Here is a 15,248-nt window from a genome sequence, read left to right on the forward strand (position 1 = left end):
TGGGGAGTGGCTGCAATTAGGGGCCAGGTGAAGGAGCAAAGCTCCTTAAGTAAACGCCCCTCCGGCCGCCCTGCAGCTGGCACTGTGACCGACACCCCTAGATGAGGGTGCTTCCCCTGGACGCGGCCAGTGTCTGTGGTCAGTGCACTGGGACACGCTCGGGTCTCCAGCATCCCAGTTGCTATTTCTACCGCTGAACAATCATTGCTGTCCACAAACTGAGATATAATTTGAATACACCTTTCAAGAAGAGAAATGAAGATTAATAAGATCATTTCAAAACAAAATCTGAGCCTGGGCCAGGATCAGACCCATGTGAACCCTACTTGGCCACAGTGGACCTGCCTGAGTGGGGGGCCCTTACTGGAGACAGAGAAGGCGGAGGTCACTGACTTCCAGTGACCCCAAAACACTGTACAGTGGTACCTCAGTTTTCAAACATAATCGGTTCCAGAAGACCATTCGAGTTCTGAAACATTCGAAAACCGAGGCATGGTGTCCCCACAGAAGGTAATGCCAAATGGATGAATCCATTCCAGACTTTTAAAATCAACCCCTAAAACTACAAACTTAGCATGAATTTTACTATCTAATGGTACCATAGATCCATAACATTTACAGCGTTCATAAACCGAAATGTTTGTCAATAGACACGTTCAAAAACCAAGGTACCACTATATTTCTCTTTTCTTTGAAAAGGACTTGGAATCTAATCTTTACCATCTGAGTCTAGTTTTTCAAGGATGCACTTTTTACAGACAATGTCATGACCCTGATCATTTTTTTTTAACAGATATGTCCTTCTTAGGTACAATAATAATCTAATTTCTAAAGCACCTTTTTCTATAGCAGCACGACATCGCCTACTTAAAACAATGGATATGAATGTAATCACAGACCCTATAAATTACTGTACCTTTGAAATCTATTTTCACTTCCCTAAATCTAACACTTTTATAATGAACACAGTAGATCTCTGACGTTCACAGGCTCATATGCGATGATTTAGACAATTAGCAGTGGCTGTAAAAGCCGAGGACATTTGTCATTGTCTGGAGACCTGCCGGTGAATTGCCCTCTGGGAGGCAGGCAGCCAGCCACTCAGGACTGAGTCGCGAGCTAAGGCAGGCTCCCCACCCAGCAGCCCCGCGGCACAGACACCTGACTACATTGTCACAGGCCCCAAACCACGCTGCCTAGAGCCGGCACAGGTGACTCCAAGCTGACACGTGCGGAGCAGGTGGGGGACCACACACAGGGACCCTCGGGCCGAGGGGGCGTCAGAGTCATCCAGAAGGCTTTGTCAAACACAAATTGCTGCTCCCCCCACCCACACATGTCTGCATTGCAAATTGAAAATGTGCATTTCCAACAAGTTCAGAGAACCGTGGATCTAAAGGATGGCATCCATTTCATCATTAGAAAAAGGATTTTCAAAGCTAAACTCCCTAACTAAACAGCAGCAGCTTCAAGGCAATCAGTGGGGGTCGGCGAGGTGAGAACACCGCATACAGTTGTCAGATGTAAAGCACGTCTGTGCAGGAGCCCATGCCACCTTCCCGGGACAGGCGAGCCTCCTGCCCGTGCCGGCCACTGCCTCCACCCTCCTGTGACCTCAGCGATCCGACGTGAGCCCCTGGCACACGGGCCTCCAGAATGTGCCCAGGGGGTCCCTGCCCTCGGCTTCAGGAAGCAAAGCATAATGGGGACCGCGGCCTCTCCTTCCTGCAAGCCCAGTCAGGCCTCCCTCGCCAGGAGGCAGGCGGGGTGATGGGAGACACAGGAAGGGTTCTGTCTGGTTCAGGAAGAGCAGGCAAGCACGGTCACACCTGGGCCGGCAACGGCGGCTTCTACTGCGGAGTCACGGCTGGTTGCTCCACATCACCCAGACTCGCTCGTGTGGGGCAAAGATCAGGAAGGAAGTGAGCGGGAGCCTGCACCATGACAGGAGTGCACCTGGTCCCCAGGTGCCCTGTGCACCTTGCACAGCAGCAGAGGGGACAGAGGCCAGGGAGCAAGGAGGTGGGAGCAGCCATCTCAGACTCAGGTAATGACGTGTCAGCCACGTTTGAAAGTTGTCCCATAATCAGCATAGGACACAACAATGAATGCACACGCCTTTATCTTCCCGTATGTTTTCACATCGAGATGCTTGCCCTGTCGAGTTGTTCTGTATCCAGAGGAGACTCTAGTCACGTCCTCCCAGCCCCCTCCTGTCCTGCTGGCTAAGCTCTTCACGTGTAACTACTCTCCCTTTTCTCCGTTTGACCTTACAGAAACACCGTGTACCTCACAAAAAGCTCCCTAATTTGAAGGTAATGATCTAAAAGTCTCCGTCACCTTCTCTCTCCTTTCCCTCTCATTTACCCCAATCATTAAGCCCCGACCGCAGGTAGTAGGCTAGAGATGAACCTGGTGTAATTCTTGTCCTCGGGACACAAATGATATCAGGGGAAACTACCGGTTTCCAGGAGGGGACATAAGAAGGGATCAGCTTTTATTTGGAGGGTAATCTAGGTGGAGAAACGCACGAGGAGGCCCTGAGATGGGGAGGAAGAGGGGCCGACGGGTGGCTGGGCCCAGGGGGCGGGCAGTGAGGCCACCACATTCCCGACCTTGGTGAAGACGGACTTTGTCTTCAGAACAGCAGAGAAGGTTTGAGGACACACCGTTACGTGTGGTATGAGATGACTGGATTTTTAGTGAGATCTCTTTGGCTGCAGTGTGGGGACTGGATTGGAGAGAAGGGACGTGGGGTGGCGGCTCCTATTTTAGCATTCATGCCAGACACCACGGTGGCCCGAACTAACATGGTAGAGAGTGTGGAAAACTGGGGCAGCGGCCACATACATCCAGAAGGTAAAATCACCAGGTAACTCGCTAGAGAAGGGAGACGAGGGCTGAGGAGCAGGGCGTTCGCCAGCGGGTGGATGGTGGTGTCACTGCCCGCAGTTCAGGGCCCGGGGAGGCCAAGAGCTCGTTTTCAGTGTGAGATACATATGAGCATTCGTGAGCCCACGTCCCTGGGATGCAGGTCTCTCGGTAAGTCTGGGGTTCACCAAACATGACTTCTGAATGCCGTGGGTCACGAACACCGCTGGGAGCCATTAGACAGTGGCTGCTTTAGGCTTTGCACTCAAAGGCCTGGGGTAGGACCCGAGAGATAACAATTCCCAGAGAAAGGCTTTCGCTAACTAGGAGCTGCCTTTTTTTTTCTTTTTTTTAATTGTCTGATTCCAATCCATGTGTATCCACGGAGCAAACCTGACCCTGTGGAAGACTTGGTCTACATCTTGAAGCAAAAAGAAATAAGCACAGCGGGTTTCCGTGTGGCTCTGCCTGGTGGCTGGGTGAGGAGTCCAGACGCGAAGGGCTCAGCCATGAGAAGCAGCGCAGCTGCCTCCTCCCTGGGGACGCCGTCCACGCCTGGCTTTACTCTCACTGCTCGGCGTCCTCGGCAAAGATGTCTACGGATTCAACCCCGGGACGAGAGTTCTGATTCCGGCAAGGAGCAGCCCTGTCACAAGGCACACACTGCCGGCTCGCCCCAGGTCACCGGCCCAGCCACTGTCCCCCACCTACGAAATGAGTTTCATCACACTTTGAAGCAAGAAGCAAAATTCTCAGGACACTAGCTCAGCATCCAAAAGACTCCATTTCATGCAAAGCTACTCGTTACCTCCCCACATCGGTACAGAGCCCTTGCTTGGCTCTGTGGTGGCCTGACACACAATGTGTCCCTCAGCTGAAGGAGGGAGCAGTCCCACCGGGAAAAGAGTCACTTCATACAAATGCTAAACTGCCATGATGAATAAAACATGTTTCTCTGGCGTGGAGATCATTTTCCTTCTATTTTAAGCCCTGATTGGAAGAACTCATCTGCCTTCTGTCTCGTTCCTCAGGCGACCTGCCCTGTTCTGAGATCCTTACTCCCATCATGGTCAGTTCTTTGCGGTGCTTAGAACTTAATCCTCAGCGACTTCAAGAGGAAAGGTGTACACGTGTCCATATCTCACATCCTTGCATTTTATAAACATGTAAATATGCATTTTATGCTGTAACTACCGGGGGTGCCAAAAACACGTATACACATGACTTGTGATGAATATCTTTTGTTATCAGTATATATTGAGTATTACAGTTTCAATACAGTTTTTTCCTTTCTTAAAATGTGTCTACACTTTTTGGTCCCCTCTGCATGTATATACATATGTACACATATATATATTTTAACAGTCAAATACGTTGCAGGTTTGTTTGTGCTAAGGGGAGACGCCCAAGGTCGCCCAGCTGGCAAGGGCACGTCTGAGCCTTGCAACCTTAGAGGGTGCGATCCCCAACCTGAGCGTTTGACCACAGAAATCATGACATTTCTGGAACATTCTTATCTTTGTGAGATTTCACAGCCTCTGGCATCAGTGGAAGATTCAAATTAAGTACCCAAATCTGAAAGGCCACCTCAGAATAAATGCAAATCCTGCGTTACAGTAACTTGCTCAGCAGCACCCACTGCAGGAAGATGCTCGTCTTGAGAAAGACGGGTGGTCCCTGACAGTCACTTCATTTTCCAGCTGTAAATTATTTAGGAAACAAATCACCTGTGCAGGTCTCGTAACTCCTACGGCCCATTTCTCATGATATCATATTTATACGAGGACGTTGAAACCGCCACCTTCTCCCTCATTGGAGCCAAAATAAAATACAGCAAAGCTGCTGAAAACTTCTATTAAATCACTGAAATTACGTTTCCAAAAATAATCAGGGAAAAGTTAAAATAGAGTCCCTTCGTGTGTGAGTGAAGCTGCTAGGAGTCCAACACAATGCTGAGCTGTAGGGGAGCCACGCCTGCGGCCGCGGCTGAAGACTCACAGCAGACGTCTACCTGCTCTCACGTGAAAACCCACTATGTGTGCACTGTCCCAACGTGCATCTCCCCTAACGTGCGTCTCTAACAAAAACAGAATTACACTCGAAATGAATGCATGAGCAGGGTTTGCATACGCTTTCTCTTCCAGCCAGGGGATGAAGTGTATAATTCACCAAAACTCTGGACATTAACAGCTTCTATATCTAGACTGAACTCCCTTCACTATAAGTGAAAATGTCACAAAAACATAGTCTAGTTTGAGACTTGTTCTCAGAAGGAGCTGGGAAAGGGAGAAAATAAATAGTTTTACTTAGATTTGTGCCTGGCCACGTGTGGACATGCCAAGGACGCTGGCCCTTTTCTTTTCTGTATAAAACACTGGCAGTATTCCCTCCAGGGCATCATGCCTTTCGTGACACACAGTGACCCAGCCTCCCCTGGGGCGTCACCTCCCCCTCTAAGCAACGCTGATCCTCGTCCCAGAGCAGCCTGCTGAGAGGTCCTGGACGGCCGTCCTTGCACCACCTGAGGGCACAGCTCCACGTCAACTCTTCTGAGGCCTTAGTCTAGCAGAGTCTTCCGGACACAATCCTTCCATTTTGGGGAGCTGACAGGTGAGGGGTGCTAGCAGTGAACCACTTCTCAGCACCCACAACTCGCAGGTCCTGCTAAGTGAACGCTGGCATCCTGTCTTGCAGTTCTTTCTAACAGAAATCTTATGCACCAAAGAAATGAAAGTTAATTCCAAGATTTGGGATTCTCTGAGAGTGGTGTGTGTGTATCTTTGTGGAAACGAATGTAGTTTTTCCTCGGTTCTGTCCTATTCTGACATTGCAGAGACAAAGGAGAGCCCAACGCTCAGACAACACCTGGGAGTCGAAACCAGTGGCAAATAGTATGGTCTAGATTTGAAATTATAAGGGTCCTCCCAGTGCACTTCCAAGGTCCACTGGTCAACTCGCTTTGCTCGTGACTGATTAAGCAGGGCGTCCCTTCTGAAACAACTCAGGCCTGACGCTGGCAGGTGGAGGTGAGCAAGGCAGGTGCCCAGGTGGGGCCAGGGGGTTGGGAGGCATAGTGGTGACCTGAGGTCAGATGCCCTGAGGTGAGGAGGGGTCTTCCTGAGTGAGACGGGGGAGGAGGTAGCCGTTCCGTCACAGGGCAGAGGGAGGTGTCACCCCTGGGGAGAGCCTGGCTCAGGATGTTGGGGCCTCGGGGGGCGAGGTTGGAGCAGTGCCGGGTGGGGGTGGGGGTGGGGCAGTGCTCGGGACAAGGTGCTGGGACTGGACAGGTGTTGGCAGGTGATGGTGGCAATTCTCTCTTGGTCACACACAGGGAACTGACCAGTGAGCCAGCACCATGAGGGGCCTGGGCACCGGCTTCTCATTGTCAGAGAAAATGCCACCAACTCCCTGCGACGGGGGCAAGATGCAGAGCGTGGGGAGCCCTGGTATTTGGTTCCTGCTGAAGCTGCACTGAAGCTGCACCACAGGTGACAGAGGGTCCTGAACTGACAGGGAGGGCGCAGTTTCCTGAGAGAAAAGTGCATCACAGACTCAGGGGCGGATTGAGGGCCCAGCGTGACCTCTGAGGGGTGAACGCAGGGGTAAATCGGACCCTCTGCTGGTGCTGGGGACAGCGACCCTTCTCCAGAAGGCGGAGGAGCGAGTTGCTGTGTCACACGGGACTCACACAGGACAAGGAGAAATGGGTGACAGCTACATGGGGCTCACGACGGTCACACGGTGACCCGTGACACACGCGTCCACGTTCTGTCTCACTTTCACAGCAGCCCATCATGGCTGTTAGAGCGTGGGTGGTACTGTTAGCATGTGAGTGTTACCGTTAGAACGTGTGCGTTATGAGAGCACTTTGCAAATGAACAGCATGAACTCGGAACTTCAATACACGGCTACTTGGGACCTTGGGCAAGTACATCAGAGGTTAAGGGTCCTGGCCTGATTCCACGCCACACCTGCAGCCTTTCCCGTCTGTCCCTGAAATGAAATGCAGGCCGTCTCCTGCACAAGTGGGCTGTCAGGTGCTGCGCCCTTCTGCGTCTCCCAGCACGTCACAGCACCCATCATCTTAGTCACACACATCAGCGCTGTCCTTCTCAGGAAAATCAGAGGGGTGTGCGTGGCTCTGAGACAATCCAGTGTTTTCTAAGGTAGTGAGATTTCCCGTTTATCCCAAGGACAGCAGTTCACAGACTGACGCGCCAGGTAAGTGACGGGTCCTCGCCTGTTCCTGGTGGCTGTCACTCATGGAACCTTGCTTCCTTCCCTGTTTGCTGACCCGTATGTGCCTGCTGCCCACTGTACCTGTCAACTTACACGCGCACCTCCTCTGAGGCAGGCATGGAGGGACCCCGGATGGGCACCGGTTCCGGCCCAGGTCTTGGCTGGGCTGCTACATTGGAAAGGTTCACCCTAAACACCTGGCTTCCGGTGTTTGGGGAAAGACTATGAGCAGGAATTTATGTTGTAAACTTATGCAAATATCAGCTTCTGCTTATATGTTTCCAGGAGACACTGGACTCCTCAGTCAGCACACCCTGGAGATAATTTCCCTGCCTGCACCAGGGACACCATCCTAGATGGAGTGTCACTTCTTGCTCCCACCTCAAGGACTGGGACCTCTGCTTTGACGGCGACCCTTGGCTCAGCTGTAGAAGTTCTTCTCCCATGCCAGCACCCACCCCGTCCTGTGAAATATCAAAAATGATCCTCGGTAAAGCTGTGACTTGCACGTGCCCTCCGGTGACAGAGTTCTGTGCAGACTCGGGTTCTTGCCCTCACTCAGCTGTCACTCTAAGCTCTTTATTTTCTTGCTAAAGTATGCGTGCATTTCTCTTCCATTTTGTTTATTATTTCCAGAGAAAAGGTTCCAACTGCCACATTACTAGAAACGGAACCCGAAAAGGTAAGGTTTTTATTATTTATTCAGTTATTTAACCTCTAAAGTCCGGTGACAGTCATTTGAGAGAAAAGCTACTACTGATGATGTGGATTATTTTATAACTTTAAATTTAAAGGGGAAATTTAACATGGTTTAACCTTCCCCCCGTTAATGTATTTTTTCTTTTTATTGAAGATCGATAATTTTCTTTCAGTATTTTAAGGGATAATGATTTATTGACAGGCCCACAGGGAGACTTACATCTGCCCTAGTTTTGATGCTAGAAAGGCTGTGTCACTTGCTGAGTGACAATCTCTCTGGATACAGCTCCGAGAGGTCAGTCACATCAGAAGGAAAGCGTGGGGGTTCTGACCACTTAATCAGGGACGAGAACCTCACGTGGGTGCAGAGATTAAGTCACACGGAGGCTTCTCTGGGACTGAAGTCTCGTTTGTAACCATGACATCTCTGAGTGTGTTGATTTTAATCAGTGCATCATTTCACAGCAGACACTCGCTACTTGAAATTCTGGTGTCATTTGGTCTCCAAAGACCTGATCAAAAGTTGGTGATGCTATCAGTTTAAAACGTGCCCAGAACCCTTGGACAGATTAGACTCTGCTGGTTAATTAAAATGGCGCGTGTGTGGTGCTCTGGGCTCTTACAGGTACTGCCAGGGGTCCAGCTGCTGGACGGCCTGCCTTCCGGGGCTCAGTGAGTGGGTCCGCTCGCTCAGCCTCGTGTGTAACCTTGCATTTCTCCAAGGAAATACTCTGGAGTGTAACCTGAGGGACGCCACAGTTTACTTTTACATCTACTTAGCTTTTATGAAATATAGGTCTTTAATAATGACATAGTCAGTCATCTGTTTTCAGTTCCGATAAAAGCAAGAATCAAACTTCCTCTTGTTTAGCTGAGTCCTAATAAAACCAGAAAGGGTGACGCTTCACAAAATGCATAAACATTTGCTTGTAAATTTTACACAGACACTGAACTTGGCTCGGTCAAGGTGCTTCATTGTCGGCGTTGCGGGGAAGCTCACATACTAAGCCGTCGTGACAAATGTGCTTTGGGAATAAATAACACGCTGCCCGGCTCATGTCTGCACATAGAGCGCTAGCATTCAGCCAGGTAGACGGGGCGAAATGCGTCACAGAGTGAGTAACCTGTGTGAATGACTCATACATGTAAAATGGCCCAGGAATGATCTAACAGGACATTATCCTTACTCCTATTAGCTCATCCAGTAGCTGGTTTAGGTCACTGCTTTTAGCTTTCTAGGTGGACTCGAGGGGGTCCTCGTGCTCTTGGAAATCACGGGCAAACGCTGAGTCGAATGCCTACATGTGCTTTTTCCTCTTGGGAAAAGGACCGTTGCTTCCAGAAGAGTCTCGAAGTGTACGAGATGAGTAAAAAAAGTTAAATGTCACCGTCTCAAACAAAGGTGGACCTATTATTTGGGATGAAGGTATTTCTCTAATGAACGTGCTGACTGATGTAGCCGAGTGTGGGGATTTCAAAAGAACAAGGTGTCATCAGGCCCAATCCCTGCCCTTCCTAACACAGGGAACCCCCCACGAGTGTGAACCCCTCAAGACCAGGAGGGCGTCCCCTATTCACTGGCCATCTCTCCCAGCACCGGGGGCGGCCGCTGGCTTATGAAAGGTGTCGGTCTTAGCTGAGTAGGTACAACTCCAATGAACATCGCTCAAAAACATAAAAGAAGAAGGAGGGATAGATAGACCTCTGGTTTTGTTTCAACAATTCAGTGATCTGTCATTATAAGTACTTACAAACTCAAAGTAGAGGCTTTAAACTTCAGTATCCTTCACAACACCAAGCAGGACAAATTTTAAAATTTATGTGCGACTTGTTTCATGTGCTCGGATTGTGGACAGGCCCTGAAGAGCGAACTCCAGAAATGCCGGCAGCTGTGTTGTAAGTGGCCTCTCAGAATTTGTGAGCATGCCCCTGGAGTGTGGTGAAAACCAAGCGGACTTCCGTCAGGTAAATCCCTGCTTGGAACACCCGGGAAGTTATTCTCAAGGTTTGAAATTCAAACTCAAATAATCCCCTGCACTATTTGCACTATTGATGGTTTCACAGGTTGGAGCCAAACTACAAGAATCACACGACCTACTTTCTTCATCAGAAACCTAGTGTGCGCTGGAGCCGACGGCATTAGTGAGCGAGACAGATGCCATCAAGCTTACACTCCACCCGGGGAAAACGGAGAGATCCAGGCCTTTGGATCAAATCCAAAGATGATGAAATAGAAGGAAACAAAGAACAAAAGACCCCACAGCAGGTGACATGAGATTCATCGCATCCACATGTAACGGGCAGAGACCTAGGAGGGCGCTGAGCAGTGTCGTCAGCCCACATTCGTTTGGCAGATGGGGAGCCCGGGACCAAAGAGGTGAGACGGCCTGTCGGGGGTAAAGCAGGTGAGGCCAGACGGCAGAAGCGAGGCTGGCACTCCTGTTTCCCGGCAGCCCTCAGAGAATGAGACCCCACTTGTCCCCCAGTATTGTCACTGGATGGCTGCTTGGTGAATCCACGAATCAGCCACCTTTCATTTCCCACGTGAGGAACGGGACAGGTGACGCTGTCTGCGAACCTCAGTGCGGCTGAGCAGTGGGACGTGGGTGTCGTGTGTACTGATGGGGGACTAGTAGCTGGAACGCCCGCAGCTCGAACTAAGGAACTCGGTTAGCAAAAATTAAACCGTGGGTCATGGCCCTCCTGGTGAAATGCTGACGGGATCGTTTTGGAGGCTCGTTCGGTGACGTCTCTCCGCATTAAGTATGTGCATCATTCGACTTCACAATCTCACGTCTAGAACACAAGCACCCACAGACACCCACAAATTGGCCAGGGACCTATAAAAATTACACTTATCATAGGAAGGAAATGGCTAGGATGGCCTTATTCAGTTTTTAGGATTACGGAGCAGTGACCATTTTAAAAGTTTCTGTGAAAATTTTAGTCCCAGTATCTCGGTTGGGTTTGATATATATAATAGGAGCATAATCAAATTCAGTTTCATTCTTCAGAAACACCTACCCCGACACAACAGCTGTACCCAGAACTTCAATACGTGACCTTAATCGATCGACTCTACCCTAAATGGACCCCCTCAACCTCCTGGGAGGCCCCACGATGTCACGGCTGAGCTGGCACTGGTGACGGGTGTCAGATATTTACATCCCCATCTAGGCCCTAACGATTGAGCACCCAAGAACGGCTTTGCTTCGGTTCCTTTTTGTAAAGCAGGGATAACACCGTCCACCCAACCACACCAGACAGTTCTGAGCGGTTATCCCGAAAGCAGGCGTGGTAAACGCCTCCGCCATTGCCATCTGTGTGCACGTGGGCATACTCCTCCAAGTATCACGTCCGTTGTCCAGGATGTGGTTAGAATACTGGCTCCATCTTCCTGAGTTGCCATGGAGCTCACGGGAAATGGTGATACAATAGCCCTGTGAGTTCCACATACTTGAAAGTTAATATAACCCAATAACTGTACTTCTCAGAAATCCTGAAAGTTCCTCACTGAAGTGTATGCCCAATATGATAATTATAACAAATTATTGCAGAGCTATTGAAGGAGGCAGTCTTTAGTAATAACTAATCTACTTAAAAGAAAAATATGCACGTGCCTACGATAGAGAAATTCTGCAATCGCAATAATATATATTGCAAAAAGTCAAAATCCCCTCCTGCCTTCCCCACGCAGAACCACGTAGTCTGTCTGGTGTATCTGTAACGCATATGCACCCACTGACTAGTACTGGGCTTTATATTTTTAAAAGGGACAAGAGTTCATGTTTTGCTCTGCAAGTTGTACCATCTATAGCCTCTCAAATTATATGACAGACATCCAAAATTTGACAATCTATACCATGTCAACTAGTGTATACTCTTGTGATTGTATAGCTTAAACAAGAAACAGGCTTAATTTCACTTAGATTGGGAGTCGGCAATATTGTTTCTGTAAAGGGCCAGCTAATTAATATTTTAAACGCTGGGGGCCACTACAGCTGTACCCCTTCAGCCCTGCTACTGAAGCTCAGAAGCCAAAGACAAGAAGTAAAGGAGCAGGAAAGGACATGTTCCAATAAAACTTTATTTACAAAATCAAGCTGTGGGTCAGTTTTCCCCGAAGGGCGGTGCTTGCTGGGCCATGCTTCAATCACTTTGTAACCCCCAGTGCTAGCCCCTGGTGCCCTAAGCCAAATGGCATTTACATTAGTTTTATAACCATTTGCAAATCCATGCAATGGAAGACTGCTACCACTTTTACAGGCACGTGATTGTCGGACGGTGAGTTCACATTGTCGTGGGGCCAGTGAAAGGCATGTTGACTACAACCGGTCCCCACGGATAGAATCCTACCAGAGAGAGGGTGACTTTACAAAGAGAAAATAGCACATTAGTTACTGCTCATTAAATGAGGAAACAAGAGATACTCGGGAATATGAGAAGCAAGTGGAGGCTGAGTGAAAAGAGAAACAGATGAGCTACGGCAGCAAAAAGAACCATTTCAGTGTGTTTTATTGATCATTAACCTTTTGCTTGAGGAGGCATTTGAAAATAACAGAGGAGCGTGCTGTTGGTTTGGCAGGAAGCCTCCAACAATGCGCGAGAGCGTTTGCTCAAAAATGCCAAAGGTCACCAGAGAATCACATATTGGCAGTTAAAATGCTTTTGATATTGTGTTATACACAAGTAAAAGGGCAATAAGCCTCTCCTCTTGTGATGTGGGCTCAGAGATCGAGTGTGATATTTATTCAGGTCAAAACCGAACAGACGAGGTTCAACATAATTGTAGGTTTCTCCTTTCTCGACACCATCAGATAAAACGGACTGACAAAATATCGATGTCACGGACATATTTCTTAGCCAGTATTTATTGAAGAATGCCAAGCTTTCTTAAATAGTCATTCATATTGATGGTGGTTCAACAATTTATCATATAGACTGTTTGTCAAAAATTGGAGGACCTACTTACCCACTTACAGACACAGACAATCTTAGATGTGCAAAGCAGTCCCCCATTTTACTCATTCTTTGAAAACAAATGTCTAAGATTTGGCAGAGTGGTATCTTACATTAGTTATTAGAAATATTAGGACAAATTTGAGCCTTTTTTCCCTAGAACAAAAGCCTACTAATAAACTTGGGAGGAATTTGAAATATCTGCAGTTTTGTAGGATTATATACTTTCTCTACATCACCAAATAAACATTGTTATGTTCAAAAAAATCTACTGCACTTAGAGATTTATGCGTTTAGCAAAGCATCTGAATGTCTCTGGTTGCTTTATATGGAAAATAATTCAGCATTGCCTTCTAAAATAAACTCAATTTGCAAAATGAAGCTTTGCAGGTGTATTAATTTGATGAACATAAAAATGAACTTTAGACCAAAAATATTAACTTGCTTTAAGGGTAGGATGGATTTCCTGGTTTTTGTCGACAATGATATAAATCTAATTGAAGAGACGACAACATTTATAATGTGTGATAGAAATAAAAAACACCAAGTACATAATGAAGGAGAAAATCTTCACAGGTTATCCAGAGGGGTTTTTTTTTTTTTTTTTTTTTTTTTGAATGATTTGGCCTGTGACTTTTACTTTGGGTGATCAAGGAAAAACGAAGCAAAAACAAAGGAAGAAGTCATCCTTTCTTCCTGGTCACCCCCGACCCCCACCCCATGGACTTCAAACTCTAATCATAGGTTAGTCGACTAGTCCTTCAACCCAAAATAATGGGGGGTCGGCTCTTTTCTGCAGGACCAGAGTGGAAGGAAGGGGGGGGTGTCTCAGGTCACAGCCAGTGGGAGACTGAGTAGCCCCTTGCTTCCTGCACCGGGGCCACAAGACTCTACTGGTCTCAGCCAGTCTGCCCAGGCTGCGCAGAAGAAAAATATTGCCCTATAGATGACCTTCTGACCTCACGAGGCTAAACCACACGTTAAACACCCCAGATTCAAACATGTGACGCATGAACACTCGTGACCCCCTAGCACCTGTGCACGAGGGTGTCCTTATGCTGAAATGTCAAAACTCTGCAGACTGTGCATCAGTCACCCGCTTCTACCTTTAACGTGACCCAGCACCCTGGGTGAGAGACGCAGATTCGAGTTTCGTCTCCTGTCTGCTCACTGGTCCATCTCCTCCGGTCTGGCCCACCCCCAGAGACCTCGCTGGGACAGTCACGCTGACCGCCCCGCCTCCATGAATGGACACACCTGGTCAGCAGGATTTTTAAAAAGGATTTAAATGATGCTACCCTTCTGCCTCAACATTAAATTGCTTCCTGATTTACTGTGTATCAAACCCAACGTCTCGTCACGACCATGACCTACAAGCCAACAGGACGTAGTCTGCTTCAGCTGACGACATCTTAGCTCGTCCAAGATCTCCTCTTGGCTCAGGGCGTGACTTGATGATTACTGAGTTGGGGAAGCCAGCACCCCAACTCCTCTAGGGTTAGAAACCTCGTCCTCGGGCTCCTGGCTGAGGTCTGCGACCTGCCCGGACGCCCCAGCCTGCAAGTCCCCTTTCCTCCCATCACCATTTTCTGCTTCCTTCACCTAGCGAGCGCTACTCAGCGCCGTTTTGGACACTTAACCGCTGCCCGGTCCTTCCTTTAGGCTGGAAGCCCCACGAGACCACACGTGTCGTTCAGTGTGCTAACTATGCTTCCTGGGTCAGTGGGGAGACGCACATGGAGGATGAACGTGCTGCAGGTCTAAGGGCAAATGACCACAGCACACCACTCTCTCACTCACAACGCGATGCTTTAGAATCAGAGCCTCATGTCCTGATGAGGCTTTTCTTGAAAATATCATGATTACAACAGGCAATTCAGAGAGACGAGTAGGGCAAGTTGTGCAATAACAAAGATGAAAAAAGCCCTTTGTTTATACTGAAGAAACACAACAAAGTTCAGGAACAGAATGATTTTGTTTATGTCACGGATTTCCTGTCCCCGAAGTCGACAGGAGCCTGACGGAAGCATTATTTATCAGCATGTCAAGTCATGGTTAATGACAACTGCTGATGGAGCTTCTGTCCACACCGGGAATTGCACCCAGGCTTTCAGGCCCCGTGTTAATCCTTACGACAACCTCCCTGTGTCGCTGTCACTATTACCCTCATTTTGTAAATTAGGGAATCTGGACCCTCTATCTCAACAGGCCACGGAAACAAGAATATTTCAGCAAATCATCTGCGAGGCTAGCAGAGGAAAAGGCACTGCCGCTGTCACTGCTGCGCTTGGACAGTGTGACGCTGCCTCTGGCTGGAGAGACGGGGGTGTTGGGTTAATTAAGAGGAAAGACACTGCATGGCTTTCCGTGTCACTCACTGCGCAATGCCAGGTACTGGAGACTTGAAGCAACAGGAAGGAGACGAGAACACCTAACAGACACGGGACAGAAAGATCCGGAACGCCCATTCATTCATTCAC

Source organism: Rhinolophus ferrumequinum, chromosome 17, assembly GCF_004115265.2.
Source record: "Rhinolophus ferrumequinum isolate MPI-CBG mRhiFer1 chromosome 17, mRhiFer1_v1.p, whole genome shotgun sequence".
NCBI lineage: Eukaryota > Metazoa > Chordata > Mammalia > Chiroptera > Rhinolophidae > Rhinolophus > Rhinolophus ferrumequinum.